A 19332-nucleotide genomic window follows, 5' to 3' on the forward strand; every position below is an offset into this window, starting at 1 on the left:
GATCAGAAATAAATGAAAAAGAAATGAAGAAAACGATAGCAAAGATCAATGGAACAAAAACCTGGTTCTTTGAGAAGATAAACAAAATTGATAAACCATTAGCCAGACTCATCAAGAAAAAAAGAGAGAAGACTCAAATCAATAGAATTAGAAATGAAAAAGGGGAAGTAACAACTGACACTGCAGAAATACAAACGATCATGAGAGATTGCTACAAGCAACTATAAGCCAATAAAATGGACAACCTGGAAAAAATGGAAAAATTCTTAGAAATGCACAACCTTCCGAGACTGAACCAGGAAGAAATAGAAAAAATGAACAGACCAATCACAAGCACTGAAATTGAAACTGTGATTTAAAATCTGCCAAAAAAAAAAAAAAAAAAAATCTGCCAACACACAAAAGCCCAGGACCAAATGGCTTCACAGACGAATTCTACCAAATATTTAGAGAACAGCTAACACCTATCCTTCTCAAACTCTTCCAAAATATAGCAGAGGGAGGAACACTCCGAAACTCATTGTACGAGGCCACCATCACCCTGATACCAAAACCAGACAAAGATGTCACAAAGAAAGAAAACTACATGCCAATATCACTGATGAACATAGATGCAAAAATCCTCCACAAAATACTAGCAAACAGGATCCAACAGCACATTAAAAGGATCATACACAATGATCAAGTGGGGTTTATCCCAGGAATACAAGGATTCCTCAATATACGCAAATCAATCAATATGATAAACCATATTAACAAATTGAAGGAGAAAAACCATATGATCATCTCAATAGATGTAGAAGAATCTTTTGACAAAATTCAACACCCATTTATGATAAAAACCCTCCAGAAAGTAGGCATAGAGGGAGCTTACCTCAACATAATAAAGGCCATATATGACAAACACACAGCCAACATCATCCTCAATGGTGAAAAAATTGAAACCATTTCCACTACGATCAGGAACAAGACAAGGTTGCCCACTCTCACCACTATTATTCAACATAGTTTTGGAAGTTTTAGCCACAGCAATCAGAGAAGACAAAGAAATAAAAGGAATCCAAATTGGAAAAGAAGAAGTAAAGCTGTCACTGTTTGCAGATGACATGATACTATACACAGAGAATCCTAAAGATGCTACTGGAAAACTACTAGAGCTAACCAATGAATTTGGTAAAGTAGCAGGATACAAAATTAATGCACAGAAATCTCTTGCATTCCTATACACTAATGATGAAAAATCTGAAACTGAAATTAAGAAAACACTCCCATTTACCATTGCAAGAAAAAGAATAAAATACTTAGGAATAAACCTACCGAAGGAGACAAAAGACCTGTATGCAGAAAATTATAAGACACTGATGAAAGAAATTAAAGATGATACAAATAGATGGAGAGATATACCATGTTCTTGGATTGGAAGAATCAACATTGTGAAAATGGCTCTACTACCCAAAGCAATCTACAGATTCAATGCAATCCCTGTCAAATTACCACTGGCATTTTTCACAGAACTAGAACAAAGAATTTCACAATCTGTATGGAAACACAAAAGACCCCAAATAGCCAAAGCAATCTTGAGAAAGAAAAACAGAGCTGGAGGAATCAGGCTCCCGGACTTCAGACTATACTACAAAGGTACAGTAATCAAGACAGTGTGGTACTTGCATAAAAACAGAAATACAGATCAATGGAACAGGATAGGAAGCCCAGAGATAAACCCACACACATATGGTCACCTTATCTTTGATAAAGGTGGCAAGAATATACAATGGAGAAAAGACAGCCTCTTCAATAAGTGGTGCTGGGAAAACTGGACAGCTACATGTAAAAGAATGAAATTAGGACACTCCCTAAAACCATACACAAAAATAAACTCAAAATGGATTAAAGACCTAAATGTAAGGCCAGACACTATCAAACTCTTAGAGGAAAACATAGGCAGAACACTCTATGACATAAATCACAGCAAGATCCTTTTTGACCCACCTCCTAGAGAAATGGAAATTAAAACAAAAATAAACAAATGGGACCTAGTGAAACTTAAAACTTTTGCGCAGCAAAGGAAACCATAAACAAGGTGAAAAGACAACCCTCAGAATGGGAGAAAATATTTGCAAATGAAGCAACTGACAAAGGATTAATCTCCAAAATTCACAAGCAGCTCATGTGGCTCAATATCAAAAAAAACAAACAACCCAATCCAAAAATGGGCAGAAGACCTAAATAGACATTTCTACAAAGAAGATATACAGATTGCCAACAAACAACTGAAAGGATGCTCAACATCACTACTCATTAGAGAAGTGCAAATCAAAAGTACAATGAGGTATCACGTCACACCAGTCAGAATGGCCATCATCAAAAAATCTACAAACAGTAAATGCTGGAGAGGGTGTGGAGAAAAAGGAACCCTCCTGCACTGTTGGTGGGAATGTAAACTGATACAGCCACTATGGAGAACAGTATGGATGTTCCTTAAAAAACTAAAAATAGAACTACCATACGACCCAGCAATCCCACTACTTGGCATATACCCTGAGAAAACCATAATTCAAAAGGAGTCATGTGCCACAGTGTCCATTACAGCTCTATTTACAACAGTCAGGACATGGAAACCACCTAAGTGTCCATCAATAGATGAATGGATAAAGAAGATGTGGCACATATATACAATGGAATATTACTCAGCCATAAAAAGAAATGAAATTGAGTTATTTGTAGTGAGGTGGATGGACGTTGAGTCTGTCATACAGAGTGAAGTAAGTCAGGAAGAGAAAAAGAAATACCGTACGCTAACACGTATATATGGAATCTTAAAAAAACAAAAAAGGTTCTGAAGAACCTAGTGGCAGGACAGGAATAAAGACGCAGACGTAGAGAATGGACTTGAGGACGCGGTGGGGGGCGGGGGAAGGGTAAGCTGGGACGAAGTGAGAGAGTGGCATGGACATATATACACTACCAAATGTAAAATAGATAGCTAGTGGGAAGCAGTCTCATAGCACAGGGAGATCAGCTCGGTGCTTTGTGACCAGCTAGAAGGGTGGGATAGGGAGGGTGGGATGGAGGGAGATGCAAGAGGGAAGAGATATGGGGATATATGTATATGTAAAGCTGTTTCACTTTGTTATAAAGCAGAAACTAACACACTATTGTAAAGCAATTATACTCCAATAAAAACGTTAAATTAATTAATTAATTAATAAAGGATCACAGGATATATAATCTTTATCCAAAACTTTGATTATATGCTTCTTTTAAAAATAAGATCTATAATTAGAAATGATAAATGCCAATAAAATCCAGTCATTTGTATCTTTATATATAAATAAATATATATATAAATAAATAAAAGTTGAGAAATTAAAAAAAACAAAAAAGATAATTGAATGCTGAAATCAGTAAAAGGGGAAAATTCTTAAACAAGGCAATAGAAAGTTTTTTTCAGGATATAGCATTGGGTTCAATGAAGACCCCGCAGTTCCTTGGAAAAACATTGTCAGAGAATTTTATGTTGAAATTCTGGTTTGACCCACACTGCCATTCAACTAAGTGTTAACCTCCAGGTACAGTTCAGCAAGACCTTAAACGTAATAAGATAAGGAGACAAATCCACAGAACTATTTGAAGGAGAATAGTGAAAATGCAATTAAAAGGAGCTGGAAGTATATGATAGGGAATGAGTGTGCTCAATGAAGCCATTTGATCATTACCAAGATGTTCTAGCACAAAGTAAGATATATGGTGTAACCTATTTGGATGTTTATTAATATGACCCATTTGGCAGGCAGGATACTGTGTGTTTCTAGACCTGCTGACTCTGAAACAACTTTATTGATGCCACTTCTTAAGAAGGAGTGTCAGCACATCCATCAGAGTCTTTCCTTGAACACTCAGAATAGGTCACATGAGTCCAAAGTTTGTAAAAATTATAAACCAAAATTTGGATCCCTGTAACAAGTATGGCTATAGACCAGGAGACACTGAGCACGAGGGCCAGACTGTATATAATTTAGGCTTTGCAAGCCATACAGTCTTCGTGGTGACTGCTTAACTCTGTCTTGCAGCAAGCACAAAAGCAGCCAAAAACAACATGCAAACAAATTGGTGTGTCTGTGTTTCAATAAAAGTTTAGTTAATATAATCATGAAAATTTTAATTTCATTTAATTTACACACAGCACAAAATATTATTCTTCTTTTGTGTTTTTTTTTTAACAATTTTAAAATGTTAAAATATTCTTATCTTGCAGGCCATACAAAAACAGGTGTCGAGTTGGATTTGGTCCATGGTTTGTAGTTTGCTGACACCTATTATAAACTAACTAGCTAGTGACAGAATTAAGGGATCAATTCTTTTTGTGTGTATGCATATCCAAATGTGTCAGCTAGAGTTATCTTGCCTTTATATCTAATTGGCTTGAACTACTACTATTCCACAAGGTGGAAAGTCAAAGGCCAAATATTTTGTCTCTCTCTCTCTCTCTTTTCTCCTTTGTTTGTATGTGCCTCTGTCACTCTTTCTCTCTCGTGTATCTCTGTCTTTACCTCCAGCTCTATCTCTGTCTATGTCCCTCTCACTTCCCCACCCAACATTTATTATCTTTCTTTTATTCCCATTCATCCTTCAGTTCCAATTCAGTTATAATGCAGTAGAATTTAGCAATACCTTTTGATGGCCTATATTTGCTACATTTTTAAATGGCAGAAAAAAATTTTTAAAGGAATAATACTTTGTGTCATGTGAAAATTATATTAAATTCAAGTTTCTGTGATGATATATAATTTTCTGGAATACAAGCTGGAAGTTACATTATAATAAATAAGTCTGCATATGTAGTAAGAAAAAAAAAGTATGCTTAGAATCAGCCAGTCCTAAGTTCAAACCCCACCAAATAAATAGTATATGTAAATAATTTCTTAAGCAACACTACTAAATTTCAGGGTGTTTTAAAAACATTATTTAAGGAGAATGTATTGAGCTCTGTTTTAACTAAATCATTTGTCCAGGATTTAAATAAAGTAAATGACACATTTGAGATTCAACTTCAAGTCAGATTCCAGAAACTTTCTTCCTCTAACAATGATGTGCTATAGTTTTCTATCAGGTCTGCCTTTTTTCCCGTATAGGCAGTTCTGTGTAGGGTATTCCAGAAATAATCAGAATTAAAGAAATGATTTCCTCAAGAAGTAAAATCTTAGAAGGGGAAACTGAGTCTCAGAGAGTCAAAAGGAATTTCAGAAGAATACTTACAGCTTCTCCACGCATTGCCACTGCAAGGAAAACTGAATATGAATGGAAAGAAGTATAACGAGTATTTTGTACCTTTTTTTTTAATCAGAGAAAGGTGATGATCATCAAACAGTTTTAGACAATGGACAAGACGGAAACTGCAATTTGAATAAATTGACAGAGTTCTGACGCTAAAAATCCAGGGAGCCAAGACAGTGGAGAGAGCATCTTTCTAGCTCCTGGTCAGGGGAGGCAGCACCACTTCTTGCACACTGTCTCCTGCCGCACACGGGAAGAGAGCCCCTTCCTCAGCACATTTTAGGATATAGAAGTAACCAGTCTGGATGCCCCATAAGCTGCCAAAGAAAAATCACCAATTCTTCAGAGATTAAGCACTCAGGAAGCAGAAAACCATGTCGAGTGATCACAACATTGACCCAATGAAAAAGGACAGCCAAGGCTTTAGATGAAAACATGAGTAAAAATATAAGAGCTCTTAAGAGAAAAGTATCTCCCAAAATACATTATAGAGTTAGAAAAAACCATGATTTTCCCATTAAGCAATTCCATAGATTCTTGTCGAGAGCTTTATTTTTGACCTAGAAGAGTGAGTGAAACATCAAAAAGCACAGAGCAAAATATAAAAACCTGAAATACTGAAGACAAAGAGGAGAAATTTGCAGCCTGTGTAGAAACACAGATAGTCCACTTAGATTCCCCCTTCGAAGGTTCCAGCTGTAAGTCACTTCAGGTTTGTTAAGCTGCAGAGATCTAGGGCACACCCTTCCTAGGGTTGTCCACATCGAATGACTGATCAATACTTGTGTATAAAGGTCCAACTTTGTACAACTCTGATAGACCATGTTTGTTCCAGAGCTCCCTGTGGATCTGGAAGACGATTTGCCAGACCTTTGACACAATTCAACATATTCTTCTACCCAATCTTGCTTTCTTTCCTTCTCATCCAAGGGAGTAGACTCCTAGTAAATAACCTGCAGACTAAACTCCATCTCAGTAACTACATCCAGGGATGCCAAACTATAGCAATGGTATTGAAAGTGATCTGAGAAAGCAGGTGCTATGAGGGGTTTTGGAAATGGATTGTTTGCTGCCCAGCTGGCAATGAGTTTCCCACCTGTAGTAGGTGGCATATTACCAGCCCCTGTCACCCAAAGAGAGCATAGTTTCACCTGGAGACACAGCAAATGTCCCATGTAACCATTAGCTGGACAAGTGCCTGGGAATTCTGGGACACTTCTTCCAAGAGACCAGCAGGGAACGAAAGGAATCACCATCTTGGCAGGGGTAACTGATAGGTTATCAAAATGAGCTTGGACTACTGTTACAAAATGGAGGCAGAAAGGAATACACAAGGCATCCAGGTGATCCATTCAGGGAAATTTGATAATTTCTTGCCCAACTGTGACTTCTGCAATGCAATTTCACAACCAGAAAGCCTGAACTAACATTTACATTTTACCGTGGAAAAAGATCTGCAATCCAAGAATCTTATGTCTACTCCAAATTTTAAAAAATATATACCAGCAGTAAATAATCAGAATTTTTAATTGAAATGAGTTGACTTACAATATTGTATTAGTTTCAGGTGTACAGCATAGTGATTCAGTATTTTGACAGATTATATTCCATTATAGGCTATTATAAGATAATGGCTATAATTTCCTGTGCTATGCAGTATATCCTTGTTGTTTATCTATTTTATATATCTACTATTCATAGTAGTTTTTAATCTATTAATTCCATACCCCGAATTTGTCCTTTCCCCCTTCCCTCTTCCCTTTTTGAATGATATGACTTAACAATATGAAAACATAGAAATAAATCTTCGAGAATGTATATTTTCTCCTCTTGAGATACCATTTAACACACTGAGAATATTAAAAATTAAAATCCAAAAATGCTAACTATTGGAGAGGATGTGCCTGAAATTTGTCTCAAAGTTACTTTTGAAGGTTCATGAATTTGAAATTGTTGACATCTTTGATGCTTCTATATAGACCATAATATTTGCATTTGAGAGACTATTCTTTCTATAGGTGCTGATGTAACTGGTAAACTCAGTGAAAATTCTGCTAAATTAAAAATATTCTCATTTCCATTTTTTCTGTGTTAAACTGTATAAATTGGAACTCAAATATTCTCACAGGTATTTTTTTTTTCCATTAAGAATGTGTTTCTTCAACAAATATTTTGACACAGTATAATTCATCAAATAATTTCTCTATTCATATTTGTTAATGTTTCAAAATTAGATGCTGCAAAATTAGGCCTCATCAATTTCATTTCATTATGTTATTAAATATAAATTTAACCAAGTTAACAAAGCCAATGAATATATTTTTCCAAGTCAAGGTGTTCCAAAGCACAAATTAGGGAATTTCAAAATTATACTTTATAAGTAATTTGAGCCCTCATTCTTTAATTTGTTAAACTCCTGCTTTGACTTTGTTGTGATTAGTGCCAATTCCTTCTCATTTTCAAGCTTTGTTTTCAATAATTATAATTCAATGAACCTGTCAAAATCTGAAGCTTCATGGATTCCATTCATTAAATATTTTATTTAAGTATATTTCAACAGATTTTAATTTTTTAAAAAGCTGACAAATTTTATAAGATTTAGTTATAGTAAATATATTTCAATACAATAAATTTTAATGTAGGTCACATTGATGGCTTTCAAAGTAGTTGTTCTAAGGCTCAAACTTTTCTAACATCCACTTGGTGATGGACAGCAATGAGAAGTGGGCCCACTGCTGAAGAATTTTAAAATTTATTTTTAATTGAGATAAGATAGATATAACGTAAAATTTACCATCTTAACCATTTTTAAATGTACAGTTCAGTAGTGTCAATACATTCACATGGTCATTTAACCAATCTAGAGAACCTTTTCATCTTGCAAAACTGAAAATTTATACCCATGAAATAACTCCTCAGTTTCTCCTCCCCACAGCCAATGGTAACCACCATTCTACTTTCTGTCTCTACGAATTTGACTATTCGGGTATTTCATATAGGTAGAATCATACAGTGTTTGTCATTTTATGACTAGCTTATTCACTTATTTCATCTTTTCATGTCTTTCGTGGCCATTTGCATATCTTCTTTGGAAAAGTGTCCAGCTTTTCCATCACCAGTTGTTCAAAAGACTGTCATATCCTCATTAAATGGTTTTGTCATGCTTGCTGAAGATTATTTGATCATATATGTGAGGTCTTATTTCTGGGCTTTTTGTTCTATTCTATTGGTCAATATGAATGGTTTTAACAAGTTACCACACTGTTTTGATTACTTTAGCTTAGCAATAAGTTTTGAAATTGAAATGTGAGCCCTCCAACTTTATTCTTTTTCAAGATTGTTTTGGCCTTTTGGAGTCCCTTGAAATTCCATGTAAATTTTAGGATAGATTTTGAAATCCCATTTGCAAAATATGCTCATGAGATTTTGATATGAATTTTATTAAATCTGTAAATTGCTTTAGGTAGTATTGACATTTTAACAATATTGAGCCTTCCAGTTCATCAACACGGGATGTTTTTCAATTTATCTGTGTCTTCCTTAATTTCTTTAGCAACATTTTGTAGTTTTCAGTGTACACATCTTTTGCCTCATTGGTTAAATTTATTCCTAGGTATTTCATTCTTTTTGATGCTATTGTAAATGGAATTGTTTTCTTAATTTCCTCTTCAGATTGTTCACCGTTAGTGTATAGCATAATGTATAGTGTGTAGAAATGCAACTGATTTTTGTGCCTTGATTTTTTATCTTACAACTTTACTGAATAATTTTATTAGTTCTAACAAAGAGTGTGTGTGTGTGAAATCTTTAGGGCTTTCAACATAGAAGATCATGTTGCTGCAAACAGAAATAATGTTACTTCTTCCATTCCAGTTTGGATTCATTTTTATTTCATTGTCTTATCTAATTGTTCTGACTAGGGCATCCAGTACCAGTGAAGAGAAGTGACAAAAGCAGGTTTTTTGTAATTTATAATTTATGGTCATTCAAACAACCAAATATGTGTTTCTTATATGTATTTGTTCTTCATCCACAGTTCCTGGCTCACACCTCCCCAAACATGGAATTTCCTGAGTTATAAGAGCAATAGGATATTAGTTATCTAGTCCTCAGTTCCTGAAAATGCTTCAGGGAAAGTGACTTTAGGATCCCATCCAACTGTGGGGGCTGGCTGCCAGAGAACCAACCATGTGATTAGAGGGTTGGAACCTTCAGTCTCACAACTTGATTTCCTGGGAGGGTAGAGGAGGTTGACTCAATCGTCATTGGCCAAAGATTTAGCCAATCATAACTAGGTAATGAAGCCTCCATAAAAGTCCAAAAGGATGGTTTTTGTCCCCTTTTCAAGGAGCTTCTATGTCAGGAAATGGAATGCTTCCACGTGTCAAGGTGCCAGGCCCCAACCTCCACAAGGACAGAAGCCCTTTTCTTTGGGAGCTCTCCCTACGTATCTCTTCATCTGACTGTTGATTTATATCCTTTAATATCCTTCTATAATAAATTGGTAATCTAGTAAGTAAACAAGATTTCCTGAGGTCTATGAGCCATTTTAGCAAATTAATCAAACCCAAGGAAGGGGATGTGGGAACCTCTGATTTATAGCCAGTAGATCAGAAGACCAGGTAAGAACCTGGACTTGTGACTGGCATCTGAAGTGGAGTCTTCTGCAACCGAGCCCTTTACCTGTGGAATATGATTCTATCTCCAGGTAGATAGTATCAGAATTGAGTTGAATTTTTGCATACCCTGCTGGCGAAGGAGAATTGCTCATTGGTGTAGGGAAGCTTCAACACACACATGTTGGAATAGGGTCCAGGAACTCTTTTTAGTAGGCATTTCCTGATCTTAGAGGACAAGCTTTCAGTCTTTCACCATTGAGTATGATGTTAGCTATGGGTTTTCATATAAGATCTTTATTCTGTTGAGATAGTGTCCTTCTGTTTCTGGTTTGTTGAGTATTTCTATCAAGGGTGCTGACTTTTGTCAAATGCTTTCTCTGCATCAATGAGAGGATCATACGGGAGTTCTTTTCCCCTTCATTCTGTGAATGTGGTGTATGATATTGATTGATACCACTCTTTACTCTCTGCCCCAAGGAAGGAGCTGAGGAGTGGATGCCATGTTGGTTTTCCCCCCAATACTACTTATTATGTTTCCCCAGCTCACCTGAAATATAGAAAGCAAGAAAGGTAATCCTCAGAGAGATTTTTGTGCTTGTCATAAGGAACACTGACATCAGGTTTTTATTTGCTGAGCTATAGAATTTCAAAGACACATCCTGTTGTTACTGGGTCAGAGCATATTGAATGATGTCTTTGACTATCATCCTTGATAAGGCAAAGAGATTTGGTGTTGGATGTTCTCTTCAGAAAGCTTAAATCTAAAACTTGGCTGGAGCTGCTTAGAATTGCATTGCAAAGAGAGCAAAGCCTTCAAGTTTTACCAAAGTGCAAAGAGAGTTGAGTTAGACTCCTCTTAAAATAATACAACCAATAGGGCTGTCTGCCAGCTTTGGGGCCCCAGCAGGAACAGCAGGAGCTAAGAAGACTGAAAAGATCAGAGATTGTAGTCTTAATTTAGGCTTGACTGGACTTTTAAAGATATCTAGAAATGAGACTTTGTTTATACATGAAAAGGACCAGAATAGCTATGGGATTAGTTCCAGTATTGGATTGGGAAGGGGAGGAATGATGTAGTAAAGTGAGTGACGAAGATAGAAGTAAGTCATTTTCTGCTTGCACTTCTAGGTCCAGCACTTCCAGTGTACTAGAGGTAGATACATAAATACATCAAAAGGTATCTAGGATACACTGCCAACATTAAAAAAAAAAAAGGTTATTTCATTGTGAAATTTCATAAACAGCTTTCTAGAGGAGGTGAGATTTTAGGATGTGAGGTGGTATTTAGGAGGAGGAGGACACACAAGATTCCAAATCAAGATAAGCATGAGTGGGCTTCCCTGGTGGTGCAGTGGTTGAGAATCTGCCTGCCAATGCAGGGGACACGGGTTCGAGCCCTGGTCTGGGAAGATCCCACATGCCGCAGAGCAACTAGGCCCATGAGCCACAACTACTGAGCCTGCGCGTCTGGAGCCTGTGCTCCGCAACAAGAGAGGCCGCGATAGTGAGAGGCCCGCGCACCACAATGAAGAGTGGCCCCCACTTGCCGCAACTGGAGAAAGCCCTCGCACAGAAACGAAGACCCAACACAGTCATAAATAAATAAATAAAATTTAAAAAAAAAAAAGATAAGCATGAGTATTAGGGAGAAACAAGAATAGTAAAAGCAATAATGTTTAAGATTCTCTGTAGGGGGCTTCCCTGGTGGCGCAGTGGTTGAGAGTCTGCCTGCCAGTGCAGGGGACACGGGTTCGAGCCCTGGTCTGGGAGGATCCCACATGCCGCGGAGCAACTAGGCCCGTGAGCCACAATTTACTGAGCCTGCGTGTCTGGAGCCTGTGCTCCGCAACGGGAGAGGCCATGACAGTGAGAGGCCCGCGCACGGCGATGAAGAGGGGCCCCCACTTGCCGCAGCTAGAGAAAGCCCTCGCACAGAAACGAAGACCCAACACAGCCATAAATAAATAAATAAACCCAAAAAAGTTAAAAAAAAAAAAAAGATTCTCTGTAGGAAAGTAAAATACCTAGTTTGATAGACAGGGAAGCTTTACGTTAATATGTTAAAAGATCTTGAAAAGTAGATTAAAGTATGATATTTAAGGTCTTTAACCTTGAGTTTACGAAATTATTTTTTTTTTGGTGGAGGCGGTGATAGGGATGGGGGAGCAGCAGTGAAATGTTGTAAATTCCTGAACTGACCATATGCAGATCAAAGTACTATTTTAGGATCTGTAATCTCACACAATGGAAGCAAAAGGGGAAATGTGTCAGGAAATAAGTTTAGAATTTCAGCTACACCATAAGCTCCCTCATCTTTGGGTTTCTGAGTAAGAATTCCCTGTGCAGGAATCAGCTTCCACCATCCTCCTCCATTTTTAGCCTGCAATTAAATGCACTAACTGTAAATCCAGAACTAGAATACTGGTTATTTGACTCTAAAAACTCACACTATTAACCACCATCCAGTCAGTTCATAAACAAATCTATTATAAACACCCCTGTATTACTACCATTTCCCTTGTGATAGTGGGAAGAGGGGAGGACCCTATAAATCATTAGAGACTTTATTTTATTTCACTTTATTTTCTGCTTTCATCTCATGATACTAATGCGATCTTAACTTAAGAGAATACTGTTGATTCACCAGGAGTCCAATAAATTAATCTGCACATCTCTAAAACAATCCAAAGTGAGAACCAGAATTTATACTGGTTCCCAAACTGGAGCTGTCTTTGGTAATTTTATTCTTGTTTCTTCAGTGTTCTGTATTTATTTTTCAGTGAGAAGTCTTCACAGAATACTTTTGCATGTATTTTGACTATGGTCTTGACTAAGACCCTTTGCCCTCACAGAATAAAATCAAATGTTCCAAGTACCATGAGCCAAAGAGCCTGGTTCTATTTTATCTCTCCACAAGGTATAATGCTTTAAACTTTGAAAATATCTGTGAATGTGCTGGCCTTTGCTGGGTCTCTTTGGACCATCCTCAAGTTAGCTCTATAAGCATTTATTGTTCATGACAAGAGTGGTTGATCTTCTTTTGTTTTTTCCCCGAGGCTTAATAGCAAAGATCTTCACAGAGAGCTGTTCAGCAGTTATGATAATAAAATGCTTTAATTCCTCACCCTAATATAAATTGAAGTCTTTAGTCAAGAATACTCTTCCTGTTTGACAAACATAAATATGTGACAATATTATTGTCCATAAGTCCAAGGTACACTTGTGGACATAACTTACACTGGAAATTCTGCTTATGATAAACTCATTTTAATTCTTTTTCTCATTTATACATTGTGCTTAGTTCATGTTTTTCATTTGGGAATATGTAAAATCATATGCATTTTAGTTTACAAAAGAAGTGTGGCATTTTCCCCCTTTGCTACAAAAACATTTATTAATGTTTGAATGGCGCTTTCAAAAGTCAAGCAGATTTAATTTGAAACTTATGAATAAAAGATTTGCACTTAGATTAAATTTTTCTCTAAGGCACCTGTGTCTTTCCTTTATTGATCATTATATTGCACGGGGAAGTTGTGTTAATCTGTTGTGTTGTTATTTTAATTAATGCTCAGCTGAATTTATTCATTCAGAGATAACAACACCAGCAATTCCAGGCATGGGTCAGCACTCTGAACTCTTCCACATGCTCTTCTTTTTAGAGAGAAATTTCATGCAGATGAGAACAAAAATCCTCTCAGTTCCAAGTAATAATCCATGTGAAAGAATCATTTTACAATCAGTTTAGCAAAGATCTAAAGAACTCAGCCACATTCCAGATTGGAGTTCAAGACTACCTGGGATTTTATAACAAAACTAATTCACAGTTTTCAACACTTCTCCCACACATGAAGTACAGAATGTTGAGGAGTTAGAGGTTAAGGAGAAATATTAGGGAAATCCATTGGGGTTCTATAAGTACTACTATACCCAAGAGGTCAGGGATGAGAGTTCCTATGCCCCACCTCAAACCTTGGGAAAGGGCTTCATATGGACACTCAGGGTGCTTATTATGTGTTCCGGAGACTTGAGAAGCAAAGTGGACTCACTTCTCTTTCTTGCCTTGGAAAATCTAAAGAGGGGTAGATTGACTAAAGAGACCACTTGAAATAGCATCATAGCAACAGCAGTTTGGGGAGTAATGACATTGCCTATGAACTACTAGTAGACTATGAATGAGAGAGTGGAATGGAATGACAGCTTCTCATTCTTCCAAGTGTGGATAGACAGGGATCTTGGAAACCTTGAAAACTAGAATTGTATTTTCTGTCATCTACAAGCTTAGGAAGAAATCATAAATGACCAGGCAATAACATTAACACGCTTGTCCATTTAGAGGACTAGAGAGTTCCCAATGATGGGGAAAGGGTCTCATAAGAATCTAGGAAACTTAAAGAATGAATGAATCAACTTCAAGTACCTCCTAGGCTCAGAGAGCATCAAACCCAGTTTACTCAACATTTTTTGGAATGAAAATATTTTCTTGCTTATTGTATCTCTCTTTTCTCCACTGCTGAAAATTTCCCAATTCCACTGGTCAGAAATCTATTAGCAAGATGACGGAGGAAGAGGAAAAGTGCTGGTAGTGGAAAGAGGGAAGCAACCTATAAAGCCTCACTCTTACCCCTGCATGCAATCAGTCTGAATCAGGTTCAGGCTAAGAGATGGGATGGGAAAACTGCCTTCAAACAAAGTTTTAAGGTTTTGATTATTACACTGTAATAGACAAAATTATGATTGGATTGAGACTCCTTTGTGGATAGAAGTTACAATGACTCTTTCATTATCTGAGAATGAGCAAAGGATTCATCAGCCCTGACCTAGTTTGCTGATTCAGGTGGACGGAAGAACCAGTCCCATAAGTTGGGTTTGAACGGACAGCAGGGGCTCTGAGGAGTATGTGTTGTCACTGTTGCTGTTGTTGAATAAGCAGTCCTACCTATTTACCATGAGAGTTTCACTTCCCTTATTAGCCTTCATGTGGCAAATGCATGATTGTTAAAAATCTTCAAATTTCTACAAACCAGTTAGGTCTTTGTCTTCATAGAGCTATTCCAGAAACCCAAAGGGCTATGACCACTGGAAAAGTGATCTTGGCATCACCAATAAGTTCATACTTGCTACTGTCCTTGTTACACCTGCTCCATGTTCTGTAATTTGGCTTTGCCTTCTGCCATATACATGGATAGTCTCTTTTCAAGATCACTCATGACTTCTCTTCCTAATTGTTACATTCAATGCAAAATGTACAACGTTTGCTTAACACAGTTAAACTCTCCCTTCTGGCATTCCTCTTTTCCCATGACTTTGGTGACATCTCTCCAACCTGAATGTATAAGAATTCAAGCTCTGCAGTCAGGCTTCCTGACTTCAAGCCCAGATCCAAATACTTATAAATGTGTGCCTTGGGACATCATTTATTATCCCTAAGCCTTCATTTCCCTTTATATAAAATGAGATAATAATTATATACAACTCAGCATGGTGTCTATTATACAATAAGCATTCAATTAATATTATCTAGACTTTACCATTTTTATTGTCAGAATCATCTAGTCTCTCCCTCTAAGTTTCTTTCCATCTTGAACTCAATTCCTCATTTCAGACATGAAGTAATTGTATTTCCTGGAGTTAAGTCTTTCTGTCTCTTCTCTGCCTAATTTATAAATTTAATTTATTTAATTTCTTTCATTTCCATACCTGCAACTATCACTTATGTTCTTAAAGTTCACAAATCTCCTTCAGGGAGCCCCCAAATATACAGGGGCTTAATGAAAATTTCCACTTGATATCCATTACCTCTTCAAACCCAACATTTTGAAAATCAAACTCATCAACCATTCTCACCCACTAACCTTACACAAACACACACACACACACACACACACACACACTTCTTTTTAGCCCTTCATTTCCTAGGTAGGTACTGACACTACAAACTTCCTAGTCACTTAGTCACTTAAGCCAGAAATTGAAGGGTTGTCCTAGATTCCTTCTTCTGTCTCATTTCCCACCCCAATTTGTCATTGAACCCTGTAAATTCTGCCTCCCAAATATTTCTCAAATCAGTCAACATTTCTCCATTGCTATTCTCATAACTAAGGATAAAATGAAGGCCAAAACGCACATAGTTCATGATTTAGCTACTGCCCATCTTTTCTCTCACGGCTTTTCTCCCTTTAGCCTTTAATATCAACCACATCAACTATTTTAAGTTTCCCAAATACACTAGATTTTCTCCTGGTCTCTTGGCTTTGAATATCATGTTCTGTCTGCCTAGGCTGTGACTACTTCATTTTATATTTGATCTAGAATAAGTACAAACAAGATGAGCACTCACTGACCACATGATCCTATTCTATCTTCTTAACAAATCTAGCATATGAGTATCATCATCATTCTCTTTTTGGAGAAAAGAAAAGAGGTTCAAAGGAGCTAAGTAACTTACACCTGGTCCCTAAACTGGAAATTACCAGTCAACTTTAGAATTATTTAGGGGCTAAGTAAATGTCATTGAATCTTAAGATAGGAATTGTTATTCCTCTTGTAAGAGTATCAAAATGAAGAATCAAATATTTTGAATAACTTATCCAAGATCTTATAGCTGGTTCATAATAAAGCAGAAGATATAAACCCAGATTTTAATCTTTTCTTACATTTAGTTGACTTTCCCAAGTCTTTAGATAAAACTGAAAATAAATCATTATGGCACAAAGCAACCACAATTTTGTTTTAAGTTCCCCTCACCATTCTAAATTTGCCTTTTTGTCTCTCTTTCACTAATGGATTTTTTTCAAGATCTAAATAAAATACCATATCCTCCTCTATCAGTACTTCCTTGACCTTCTAGTTTCTGATTATTCGCTCCTAAATTCCTATGACATTTCCAATCTACATCATCTGGGCTGGAACTTACTACTGTGTGACTTGAATTGTTTCTTTTTTAATGTTCTTTTATCAATTATTTTTATAAAGGTATATGTTACAGAGTAAAATTCATATATAGTTTTTTTCATATATAGTTTTTTGAGTTTTGCAAATGCATAGTCATATAACTACTACCAAAATCAAAATACAGAAACATTATATTATCTCAAAAATTTCCCCTATTCACCTTTGGAGTCATCCTTCTCTCTTAGTCCAGCCTCTGACAATAATTGATCCATTTTCTGTGTCTATAGTTTGGTTTTTTCAGGATATCATGTATATTGAATCATACAGTATGTAGACTTTGGGGGCTAGTTTCATTCATTTACAATAATGCATTTGAGATTTAACCACATTGCTGTGGTATTAATAGTTTGTTCCTTTGTATTGCTGAGTAGTATTCCATAGTATGATGCAACACAGTTTATTTATCCATTTACCTGTTAATGGACATTTCCGTTACTTTCAGTCCTTGTCAATTATGAATAAAGTTGTTACAAATATTTGCATATAATTTTTAATTAAAAAGGTATTTGTTTCACTTCAGTGTATTCCCAGGAATAAGACAGGTGGTAAGTGAATATTTAACTATTTCAGAAGTCAACAATCTTTTTTCCACAGTTAATGTAGTAACTTGCCTTCTCAACAGCAAATTATGCAAGTTGCAGTTGCTCTGCATCCTCACAAACACACTGTATTGTCAGCTATTGAAATCTCTTCCATGATAATAGTAGTATCTCATCATGGTTTTAATTTGTATTCCCCTAATTACTAATGATGTTTAGCATCTTTACCTGTGTTTATATGCCATGTGTATATCTTCTTTGGTAAGGTATCAGTTTAAGTATTTTTCAAAAACATATTTAAATTATTGTTTGTTTTCTTACCATTGAGCTCTAGGTACAAATATCTTATCAAATATGTAATACAAAATATTTTCTTTCAGTCTATGGCTTTTTCTATTTTTATTTTCATAAGACTATCTTTAAAAGAGCAGGAGTTTTGAAATTCTAAATGGTGATTAAGTCCAATGTATAATTTTTTTCTTTTGTAGATTGTGTTCTTGTTGTCTAATCAAAGAAATCTTTGCCCATCCCAAGTTCACAAATACTTTTGCCTGTATTATAGCCTAAATAATTTACACTTTTAGGTTTTATTTTTAAGTATGACCCATTTTGAGTTCAAGAACCAACATTTTTTTTTCTTTTTTTGCATTTGCATGTCCAATATTTCTGGCATCGTTTGTTAAAAAGATGGACATTTCAACACTGAATTGTCCTTACTCTTTGTTAAAACCTCACTGATCCTGTACATTCAGTCTACTTCTGGAGTCTATTCTGTTCCTTTGATCAGTGTTTCTATAATTTCACCAATACCACACTGCTTTGAATACTAAAGTTATATGATGTCTTAAAATAGGGCATGTATTCCATGATTTTTTTCAAACTTTTTGGCTATTCTAGTTCCATTGCCTTGCCATATAAATTTTAAAATCAGATTGTCAAATTTTACAAAGATTTTCTGCTAGAATTTAATTTAGATTGAGTTGAAACTAAAGATCAGTTTGGAGATAATTGACATAAACATTAAACCTTCCAATCTATATATAAGGCTTATATCCATTCATTTAAATATTTTATTCATCAGTGTTTTATAATGTTTAGTGTATAAAATTTGTGCAGATTTTATTATACGTGTATCTAATTATTTCATGTTTTTGGTGCTATAATAAATGATTTTTTAAAATTTCAAAATTGTTGAATTTTAATATATAGAAATGTGATTAATTTTTGTATATTGAGTTTGTATCCTGAAACTTTACTAAACTCACTTATTAGTTCCAGTAGATTTTTTTTGGATTCTTTGGTATTTTCTAAGCAGAAAATTATGTTGTCTAAAATGGAGACAATCTTATTTCTTCCATATCTGTTGGTATGGGTTTATTTCTTTTTCTAGTCTCAGTGCACTGATTACAACCTAGAGTATGATGTTCACAGGTGTGGTAAGAGTGGGCACACTTGCCTTGTTCTTTTAGTGGGCAAGTATTCAATTTTCCACCATTAAGAAATTAGTGATCTTTTTGTGTAGATGACCATTTTCATGTTGAGGAAGTTTCCTTCTGTCCCTAGTTTGTTGAGAGTTTTTACCAGGAATGGATGTTGAATTTTGTTAAAAGTCATTTTTTACATCTTCTGAGAGGATCAAATGATTTTTCTCCTTTAGATTGTTAATGTGATAAATTATACTGATTAATTCTCAAATGCTGAACAAGCATCACATTCCCAGGATAAATCGCACTTTGTCATGAGAGAGACACACACACACACACACACACACATACACACACACCTATTTTATATTTATACCTATTTAATTTATGAAAATCAAAATTTCAACCTGGGAAAATTTACCATAGGGTAGTCTGTTCTGTTCAACATTAAATCAGTGACTGGAACAACAAAGCAGTGAGTGCAAAGTCACCAGCACGCTAATGAAAAGTAGCCAGATTCAAACG

Source organism: Balaenoptera musculus, chromosome 5 (assembly GCF_009873245.2).
Source record: "Balaenoptera musculus isolate JJ_BM4_2016_0621 chromosome 5, mBalMus1.pri.v3, whole genome shotgun sequence".
Classification (NCBI taxonomy): Eukaryota; Metazoa; Chordata; class Mammalia; order Artiodactyla; family Balaenopteridae; genus Balaenoptera; species Balaenoptera musculus.